Source organism: Henckelia pumila, chromosome 3 (assembly GCF_033568475.1).
Source record: "Henckelia pumila isolate YLH828 chromosome 3, ASM3356847v2, whole genome shotgun sequence".
NCBI lineage: Eukaryota > Viridiplantae > Streptophyta > Magnoliopsida > Lamiales > Gesneriaceae > Henckelia > Henckelia pumila.
The window spans coordinates 15,801,345-15,812,724 of record NC_133122.1 but is presented as its reverse complement, the minus strand read 5'-3'; positions in this window follow the sequence as shown (position 1 = coordinate 15,812,724).

Sequence of the window (11,380 nt, the reverse complement as noted above, 5' to 3'; positions counted from 1 at the left end):
GCACAGAAACCATTTCTACATCTTTTAAAGTCAAGATAATTTTTCTGAATCTGAATTCAGTGATTTCCAAAAAATGTCCATCCCTATGTCATTTTAGGAAATTCAACTCCCTTTTAGTTAAGAAGTTCAACTTCTCTTTCATTAAATTTAACTCTTTAAATTTAAATATCTCAACGGGGTTTAGTAATCCATTACTTGTGTGACCCTCAATGGTTCAGGGATACAGCTATTCGTGGGCTCACAACTCCTTGTGACTCGGAACAACAATTTCCGACTTACCCATCGAATCATGGTAAGAGCACCTAGCAACATCGCCCCATGATTCCCTAGGTATCACTGATAGTGCCTGCAAGAACCAGTAGGTTTTGGTTAGCGTACAGTACGGTCCCTTCATCCATATATCCCGATCGAATCAACAACAATTGGTACATCGAGAGTCGTTCGAGATTCGATAACTGCAATGCATCTTGAAGATCAAATAGTGTAGTGACCCTGCATGGTATCACCTACTAACTGGCAACTAATAGCATGCATTAAACTTAATACAGCAAAATAACTGAACAGAGTAAAACATGCGGAAACAAAACCATAATTTACATATCAGCTTAGTGACATAATCTAGTCTTAAATCTGTAGTGATACAACCAAATCGAAATCTTAAACAGTAAACATTATACAGCTATATCGAATACTGTTGTATAATAAAATCCTCAAAGCTCCTGCTCCCTAGTCCTGCCTTGAACTACCAGCTCCGTCCATCCTGCGACCTGCCCCATGGAATAGGGTGTCCAAGATAACAACTAGGACGTGAGCGCTAACGCCCAGTACATAGACATGAGTAAACATATGTATATAATGCATGCAATATGATGACTGGTACAGGGTCATCTGAAAAATCATGCTCAAAACCGGCGCCACATGAGTGCTTCCACCGCATGGATCAACCTCTGGGTGCAACCACACTCGTCTAGTACACCAGAGTAGACAGACATAAATGCCCCCGCCGTCGCGGTACTCTCAGTGACAGACTATCGAGTATAGAGTTGAGCGGCTCTATAGTCAGGTATAACAAGGTATAGGCTCAACGTGTATATGCACATGACATATGAATATAGAAAGCGGTAAATCATATATCATGCCATATAATAATGCCAAATAAATGCAACATATAAACATGTATACTCGCTGGCAATCTCAGTCAATATGTACGTACCTCTAGGCTAGTTCAAGTATAGTAAGATCCTAGGTTCCAAGCCTATATTCAAAAGTTCACCGTATCACTATATAAATTCTATAAGCCTTAACTAAGCTAATAAGTACTCCCAAAACTTAAATAGATTCTCGGACCATACCTTCGTCCATAGTTAGCCCTTTGGAGTCGCTAGTTCCGGATGACTATAACCACACCTTGGTTATTCCAGAACCTCTATTATAATCGATAGGGCCCTCAAGTGTATAACTCACACTATATAACTGAAGAAGGAAACTCGGGAATTCGTATTTAGAAATGAATCTGAGAAGCCCTATTTATAGGCAAAATTCCCGGCCAGGATCGGAACTTCCGATTTCAGGATCGGAGCTTCCGATCCAGCTCACTGCGTGCATGTGTGACACGTCGGGATCGGAACTTCCGATCGGGCGATCGGAGCTTCCGATCTGCTCTACGTTCAACACTTGTCAAAATTCGTGGCTGAGTCATCGAGCATTGCTGGCAGCTGGAGATCGAAACTGCCGTTCCAGGATCGGAGCTTCCGATCTCTGTGCTTCCGATGAGGTTCCGAAGTGGCTAGGATCGGAGCTTCCGATCTAGGTTTGGAGCTTCCGATCCGGCCCAAATTCAAAAGCCCATATTCCCTTCCGAAGTCCAATAACACTCCGAAATTACTAACCCTTAATCATGTTTAACATATTATTATCTTAAAATGGAATCTGGGTTATTACATTCTCCCCACCTTTAGATATTTCGTCCGCGAAATAACATCTAAAGACAACATCAAGATAACAATATGAAACATCAAACCATGTTTTATTACAACAACTGTAATTACATCTTACATGGTAAATCAAAGTACAAAGCAAACAACTCAGGATATTCCGCTTGCATACGACTCTCAGTTTCCCAAGTTGCTTCTTCAATGCCTCGGCGCTGCCACTGTACCATCACAAGTGGTATAGTCTTGTTCTGAAGAACTTTCTCCTTCCTGTCTAGGATACGGATTGGTCGTTCAACAAAAGACAGATCTGGCTCTAGCTGAATATCAGTAGACTGAATCACATGAGATTCATCAGCTATGTACTGTTGAAGCAACGACACATGAAAAACATTATGTATACTGGAAAGATTTGGCGGTAAAGCCAAACGATATGCAACATCTCCAATCTTTTCTAGTATTTGGAAAGGCCCAATGAAACGAGGAGACAACTTGCCTTTCACGCCGAATCTCATCACCTTCCTGAAAGGTGATACTCGAAGGAACACATATTCACCAGGCTCAAACTGAAGTGGCCTGCGACGAATATTAGCATAACTGGCTTGTCTATCTTGAGCAACTTTGATCCTATGCTTGATCAAATCTACCTTGTCTACAATCTACTGCACCAATTCAGGACCCTTGACTTGTCGTTCCCCGACTTCATCCCAGAATAACGGAGTACGACACCGTCGACCGTACAATGCCTCGAAAGGTGCCATATCAATACTACGATGATAACTGTTATTGTAGGCAAATTCGATCAAAGGTAACTGATCCTGCCAAGATAAGCCAAAATCCATGACAGAAGAACGTAGCATATCCTCCAGCATACGAATCGTCCGTTCTGACTGCCCGTCAGTCTCCGGATGATATGCAGTGCTCAAACTCAGAGTGGTACCCAACGCCTCTTGAAAACTACCCCAAAAACGTGAGGTAAATCGCGGGTCTCTATCACTGACTATGCTCACTGGAATCCCATGCAATCGCACTATCTCCTAGATGTATAAACGTGTCATGCGATCATAAGAATACTCCCGGTTATAAGGAATAAAGTGTGCTGATTTAGTCAAACGGTCAACGACAACCCAGATAGCATCACACTGACGTGTAGTCATAGGTAAGTGGGTAACAAAGTCCATAGTCACGTGCTCCTACTTCCATTCGGGAATCTCAAGATTCTGCAGTAATCCACCTGGTCGTCGATGTTCAGCCTTGACCTGTTGACAAACCAAACATCTCGAAAAAAATTGATACACACTCCTCTTCATCCCTTTCCACCAGAATCTAGTTCGCAAGTCCTTATACATTTTCATGCTACCAGGATGAACTGATAATCGACTCCTGTGAGCTTGAGAAATATTATGATTCCTGAGCTCCGCATCATTAGGTAAAACCACTCGATTAGATAAGCACAATAAACCATCTGCCTGAAAATGGAATCCAGATGTATTAACTCCATTGGCTAAATATGCCAAACGCTGAGTCTTAACATCAGATATCTGAGCATCTCTAATCCGAGAATACAATGCTGGCTCAGACAAAATAGTATACAATCGAATCTCATTCCTCCCTTTCTTGTGCTTGAGTGTAAAACTCAATGAACAACACTCTTGAATCATATGAGATATTTCATTAGTTTGAAGTGCAGAAAGTCTCACCTGCCGACTCAAGGCATCAGCAGTAAGATTGGCAGAACCTGGATGATATTTGATTTCACAATCATAATCTTTCAGAAGATCCATCCAGCGTCTCTGTCGCATATTCAATTCTGCCTGAGTGAATAAATACTTCAAACTCTTGTGATTCGTGAATATCTCAAATTTCTCGCCATAAAGATAATGCCTCCAGATCTTGAGCGCAAATACAATGGCGGCCAACTTGAGATCATGCACTGGATAGTTAGTCTCATGCGTCTTCAACTGTCGAGAAGCATAGACAATAACATGTCCATGCTGTGTCAGAACACATCCTAACCCCTGACCAGAGGCATCAGTATAGACAACATAACCTCTTGATCCAGAAGGTAGAGCTAGCACAAGTGCAGTAGTAAGACGTCCACGTAGCTCGTGAAATGACTCCTCACAATCCGAGGACCATATGAAGGCAACATCTTTCCGTGTAAACTGTGTCAAAGGCCTTGCCAACTGTGCAAAATTCTCGATGAACCGACGGTAATATCCAGCTAGACCCAAGAAACTACGAATCTCAGCAACCGTCATCGGACGAGACCAGTTCAGCACTGCCTCTATCTTACTAGGATCAACAGATATCCCTTCATTAGAAATCACATGACCGAGAAATACTACCCGATCAAGACAAAATTCACACTTGCTCAATTTCGCATACAGCTGCTTATCTCGTAATGTCTGTAAAACAATCCTCAAATGTTGTGCATGCTCATCCTTGTCATGAGAATAGACAAGAATATCATCAATGAAGACGATGACAAATCTATCCAGATACTCTCAAAATATCTAATTCATCAGATTCATGAAGACTGCCGGTGCATTCGTTAAACCGAATGGCATCACCAAAAATTCATAATGTCTGTATCTGGTCCTGAAAGCAGTCGTAGATATATCTGAGTCTCGTACCCGCATCTGATGGTAATCAAATCTCAGATCTATCTTGGATTAAACAGAAGTACCCTGTAGTTGATCAAATAGATCATCAATCCGCGGCAAAGGATATTTATTCTTGATGGTGACACGATTCAACTGCCTGTAATCAATACATAATCGCATCGATCCATCCTTCTTCTTGACAAATAAAACAGGTGCTCCCCAGGGAGAAACACTCGGACGAATATATCCCTTATCAAGCAGATCCTGTAACTGCTGTTTCAATTCCCTCATCTCTGAAGGTGCTAGACGATAAGGCGCTCGGGATATAGGCGTAGTTCCTGGTACTAGATCAATACCAAATTCAACCTCTCGCACCGGAGGAAAACCAGGAATCTCATCAGGGAATACATCAGGAAACTCGCTGACAACCGGTAACTGATCAATACCTGTACTACTCGTGGACATATCAACTGCATAGATGAGGTAGCCCTCCCCACCTGACTCCAAGACATGACATGCCTTAAGAGCCGAAACAAGTGGCATCGGAGGTCGCGCACCCTCACCATAAAAATACCAGCTATCACCCTCAACCGGATGAAACTGTACCAGACGCTGATAACAATCCACAGTAGCGTGATACAAAGTCAGCATATCTATTCCCAAGATACAGTCAAAATCTGTCATCGCTAATATCATCAAATTAGCTGCTAACACATTACCCTCAAACTCCAGAAGGAAACCCATCACTAGACGCTTAGTTAGTATCTCTTGCTCCAACGGAGTAGATACAACTAAATTCATATCTAATGATACATAAGGTAATCTATGTCTCTTAACAAAGTGACTAGAAATAAAGGAATGCGATGCTCCAGTATCAATTAATACAAGTGCAGGAATACCACATAACAGAAAGGTACCTGCCAACATGCGATCGCTTCCCTCTGTAGCCTGCTCCTGAGATAGAGCAAACACCTGCCCTTGAGTCTGGGGACGATATCCAGAAGAACTCTGTGGTGCTGGCTGCTGATGTGGAACAATAAAAGCCTGAGATCCAACCTGTGATCCCGATCCACTAGCAAAACCCATGCGCTGAGGACAATCTCTCCGCAGATGTCCCTGCTGACCGCAAATATAACAAGCACCAGTAGCTCTCTGACATGAAGCTGCAGGATGCTTCCCTCCACAATGACTACAAAACTCATCCTTCTTCTTCTTCTTCCCAAAACGGAACATACCTCGTGAACCACGAGATCCAGATGAAGTAGTAGGAGTAGAAGAAGACATAGGTTCAGATTGCACAACAGATTGAGCTCGAGGCTCAAAAGATCCACTAGGCTTTCCTGGCATCATCAACTGTGCCCGCCTGTTGCTAGTCTCCACAAGACAGCAACGGTTCACCAAAGTCTCAAAAGATACCGGGTCATCACAGACGACAACCTGAGAGTAGATATCTTGGTTCAAACCTTGTAAAAAGATATCATACTTCGATGCATCACTCTTATTAATATGAGGACTGAAAGGTAGCAGATCAAGAAATCGTTGCTGATATTGATCAATAGTCATTGATCCTTGCCTCAGAGTAAGCAACTCCATAGATCGTGCTTGGCGAACAGCCGGAGGAAAATACAGTTTCTGGAACTCCCGACAGAAATCCCCCAAGTCACCTGTCCTCTCTCAGTACGTGCCTGAGCAGTTTTGGCATCCCACCAAAAACGTGTTCGATCCTCTAGAACAAATTCTAGAACTTCCAATTTCTGATCCTCAGTACAATCGAAAGCACGAAAAGTACTCTTGAGTTTAGACATCCAACTTCACGCTTGTTCAGGATTCTCGCCTCCCACCAAGGGTTTCGGTCCTACTTGCATGAACTTATTGATAGAGTAGCGACGTCTACCCTCATGATGATGATTTCGATCATCCTGATGATGATGGCGACGATGATGATGACCACCTTCCTGGCCAACACTACCGTGACTCTCGTCAGCCATATCCTGAAAATAATTGCACATTAAAATCCCAAATGCGCAAGAATTACTCAAAACTAATTCTAAATCCCAAGTACTAATCCCAAAATCTAAGCATGCTCTGATACCAAAAATGTAGTGACCCTGCATGGTATCACCTACTAACTGGCAACTAATAGCATGCATTAAACTTAATACAGCAAAATAACTTAACAGAGTAAAACATGCGGAAACAAAACCATAATTTACATATCAGCTTAGTAACATAATCCAGGCTTAAATCTGTAGTGAAATCAAAATCTTAAACAGTAAACATTATATAGCTATATCGAATACTGTTGTATAATAAAATCCTCAAAGCTCCTGCTCCCTAGTCCTGCCTTGAACTACCAGCTTCGTCCATCCTGCGACCTGCCCCATGGATAGGGTGTCCAAGATAACAACTAGGACGTGAGCGCTAACGCCCAGTACATAGACATGAGTAAACATATGTATATAATGCATGCAACATGATGACTGGTACAGGGTCATCTGAAAAATCATGCTCAGAACCGGCGCCACATGAGTGCTGCCACCGCACGGATCAACCTCTGGGTGCAACCACACTCGTCTAGTACACCAGAGTAGATAGACATAAATGCCCCCGCCATCGCGGTACTCTCAGTGACAGACTATCGAGTATAGAGCTGAGCGGCTCTATAGTCAGGTATAACAAGGTATAGGCTCAACGTGTATATGCACATGATATATAAATATAGAAAGCGGTAAATCATATTTCATGCCATATAATAATGCCAAATAAATGCAACATATAAACATGTATACTCGCTGGCAATCTCAGTCAATGTGTACGTACTTCTAGGCTAGTTCAAGTATAGTAAGATCCTAGGTTCAAAGCCTATATTCAAAAGTTCACCGTATCACTACATAAATTCTATAAGCCTTAACTAAGCTAATAAGTACTCCCAAAACTTAAATAGATTCCCGGACCATACCTTCGTCCATAGTTAGCCCTTTGGAGTCGCTAGTTTCGGATGACTATAACCACACCTTGGTTATTCCAGAACCTCTATTATAACCGATAGGGCCCTCAAGTGTATAACTCACACTATATAACTGAAGAAGGAAACTCGGGAATTCGTATTTAGAAATGAATCTGAGAAGCCCTATTTATAGGCAAAATTCCCGGCCAGTATCGGAACTTCCGATTTCAGGATCGGAGCTTCCGATCCAGCTCACTGCATGCATGTGTGACACGTCGGGATCAGAACTTCCGATCGGGCGATCGGAGCTTCCGATCTGCTCTACGTTCAACACTTGTCAAAACTCGTGGCTGAGTCATCGAGCATTGCTGGCAGCTGGAGATCGGAACTGCCATTCCAGGATCGGAGCTTCCGATCTCTGTGCTTCTGATGAGGTTCCAAAGTGGCTAGGATCGGAGCTTCCGATCTAGGTTCGGAGCTTCCGATCCGGCCCAAAGTAAAAAGCCCATATTCCATTCCGAAGTCCAATAACACTCCGAAATTACTAACCCTTAATCATGTTTAACATATTATTATCTTAAAATGGAATCTAGGTTACTACAAATAGTGACATCGCATGTGCTACTAGGAAACCATTTCTTAAAGCACATCATGTACTCTGGCCAGAGATTTTTCACACTAATATCTCCTCAAATCGCATAGGATATCCACACTCGCAAGTATGTGGTGAATCCTTGACAACAAAGCATCGACTCCTATATATGTCATAACTGTACCCAATCCCGACACCTGATGACCCCAATAGAGTCGGTAAACGAGTCATAGTACAGTACTAGCATATAGAGTCTCAATGATGTTTCAAGTAGTTGTTGGAACACGGTGTTCAGATCAATCAGAATTGATACCCGGTGCAGCGGAAGTTTTAAAATTTTATATGGAACGATTCCATATCATGGGTATCAAAACTTTACGATTAAATTGTGCGTGTAAAAATTAAATAACAATTAAATTTTTACCTTGAATCTCGAAACAAGATTATGGACACCAACAGATAACTCTGCTCTTGTTGTATATCCCAGGAACTGATGGACGAACAATTCTTCAATCAGGTCCACGAACAGAATTCGAATCCCTCTGATAGATTGCACTAGAAAATCTATCAGAAGTTTCTATGAAGAGAATTAACAAATTTGATCCGTTAAACCAGACTGCAAATTCGAAATTCACAAACTGGATTTCAGAGAGAAAAACACAGAGAGGGGGGCGGCCACTCTAGGTCTCAAAACCCTAGTGTTCGAAAATTATGAGACTTGTGTCTAATTTCTGCACTGCAATAACTTATTTATAATATGGGCTGCTAACAGCTTAGGGCCCATTAGTCATAAGTTAAAGCCTGACAAGCAAAGCCTGCATATTCAAAAATTAATATAAAATTCATCGTGACTCAGATTGATAAACCAATTTCACCAATGTGCACAGAAACCATTTCTGCATCTTTTAAAGTCAAGATAAATTTTCTGAATCCGAATTCAGTGATTTCCAAAAATGCCCATCCCTATGTCATTTTAGGAAATCTTACTCTTCTACTCTGATATAAAAAGTCCCACTTCTTTATTCACTAAATTTAACTCTTTAAATTTAATTATCTCAACGGGGATTAAAAATCCATAACTTGTGTGACCCTCAATGGTTCAGGGATACAGCTAGCCGTGGGCTCACAACTCCTTGTGACTCGGAACAACAATTTCCGACTTGCCCATCGAATCATGGTAAGAGCGCCTAGCAACATCGCCCCATGATTCCCTAGGTATCACTGATAGTGCCTGCAAGAACCAATAGATTTTGGTTAGCGTACAGTACGGTCCCTTCATCCATATATCCCGATCGAATCAACAACCATTGGTAAATCGAGAGTCGTTCGAGATTCGATAACTATGCAATGCATCTTGAAGATCAAATAGTGACATCGCATGTGCTACTAAGAAACCATTTCTTAAAAACACATCATGTACTCTGGCCAGAGATTCGTCACACTAATATCTCCTCAGATTGCATAGGATATCCACACTCGCAAGTATGTGGTGAATCCTTGACAACAAAGCATCGACTCCTATATGTGTCGTAACTGTACCCAATCCCGACACCTGATGACCCCAATAGAGTTGGTAAATGAGTCAAAGTACAGTACTAGCATATAGAGTCTCAATGATGTTTCAAGTAGTAAGGACTAATGGTGTACAACCAAAACCGCGGACTTTATCCACTCGATAAGTGATAACCACTTGGAAAGTCCGGATAGGGTAGTTCGATCATTCATCGTATTAATACCCATTTGCATGCTTTGAACATCTCTATGTTCCATACCAATGAAACGTGGTACTCGGCATCGCAAATGCTAGTCTCAATCTTGAGCGATCCTTATCCTTATTAAGGGACGGCTCAATCGACTAGGAACTGTTTAGAATATACAGTGACTATAAGATGTGTTTCATGATAGCCATCCCCATGTGCCACCACATCTTACATACACTATAGTATATTCAAGGTCTTCATCTAAACATCTTATAGTATGTCACAACATAATAATATGATAAAAGATAAAGTAAATGTCATTATAAAAGTGTAAATTATATTAAACAAAAGATTGTTTATACATAGAGTCATAAAAGCCCTTAGCCACAAGTTGGCTCACCGGGCACCCACTCTTTCAGTAGTAAGGACAAATGGTGTACAACCAAAACCGCGGACTTATCCACTCAAATAATAATAACCACTTGGAAAGTCCGAATAGGGTAGTTCGATCATTCATCATATGAATATCCATTTGCATGCTTTGAACATCTCCATTTCCATTACCAATGAAACATGGTACTTGGCATCACAAATGCTAGTCTCAATCTCGAGCGATCCTTATCCTTATTAGCGGACGGCTCAATTGACTAGCAACTGTTTAGAATATACAGTGACTATAAGATGTGTTTCATAATAGTGATCTCTCTTTATTCACTATCTCATCTTACTTACACTATAGTATATTCAAGGTCTTTATCAAAACAACAATAGTATATCACAATATAACAATATGAAGAAAGATAAAGAAAATGCCATTAATAAATGTAAATTATATTAAACAAAGATTGTTCATACATAGAGTCATAAAAGCCCTTAGCCACAAGTTGGCTAACCGGGCACCGACTCTTTCAATCTCCCACTTGCCCTAAAGCCAACTATTCATACTACATAATCCCATTGCTTCGCGATGTTTGTCAAACAATGGTCCTGGCAAGGGCTTAGTAAGTGGATCAGCGATATTGTTTGTAGAGGCCACTCTCTCGACAGTGATGTCTCCTCTTTCCACAATCTCTCGGATAATGTGGTATTTTCTCAGTACGTGTTTGGATCTTTGATGAGACCTTGGTTCCTTTGCCTGAGCAATGGCACCAGTGTTGTCGCAGTACACCGGAACTGGACCTACAGCTTCAGGAATTACGCCCAATTCTTGGACAAAATGCCTCATCCAAACGGCCTCTTTAGCAGCAGCTGATGCTGCAATGTATTCTGCCTCAGTGGTGGAATCCACTGTGGTGTCCTGCTTGGAACTCTTCAAAGAGACAGCACCGCCATTGAGCATGAATACAAATCAAGAGGTTGACTTCGAGTCATCCACGTTGCTTTGGAAGCTAGAGTCGGTATAGTCTTCCAATTTCAATTCTCTTCCTCCATAAACCATGAATATATTCTTAGTCCTTCTCAAGTACTTAAGAATATCCTTCACGGCTTTCCAATGCATTTGACTGGGGTTGGCCTGATATCTGCTCGTGACACTCAGAGCAAAGGCTACATCCGGTCTGGTAGATATCATCCCATACATAATACTACCTATGGCTGACGCATAT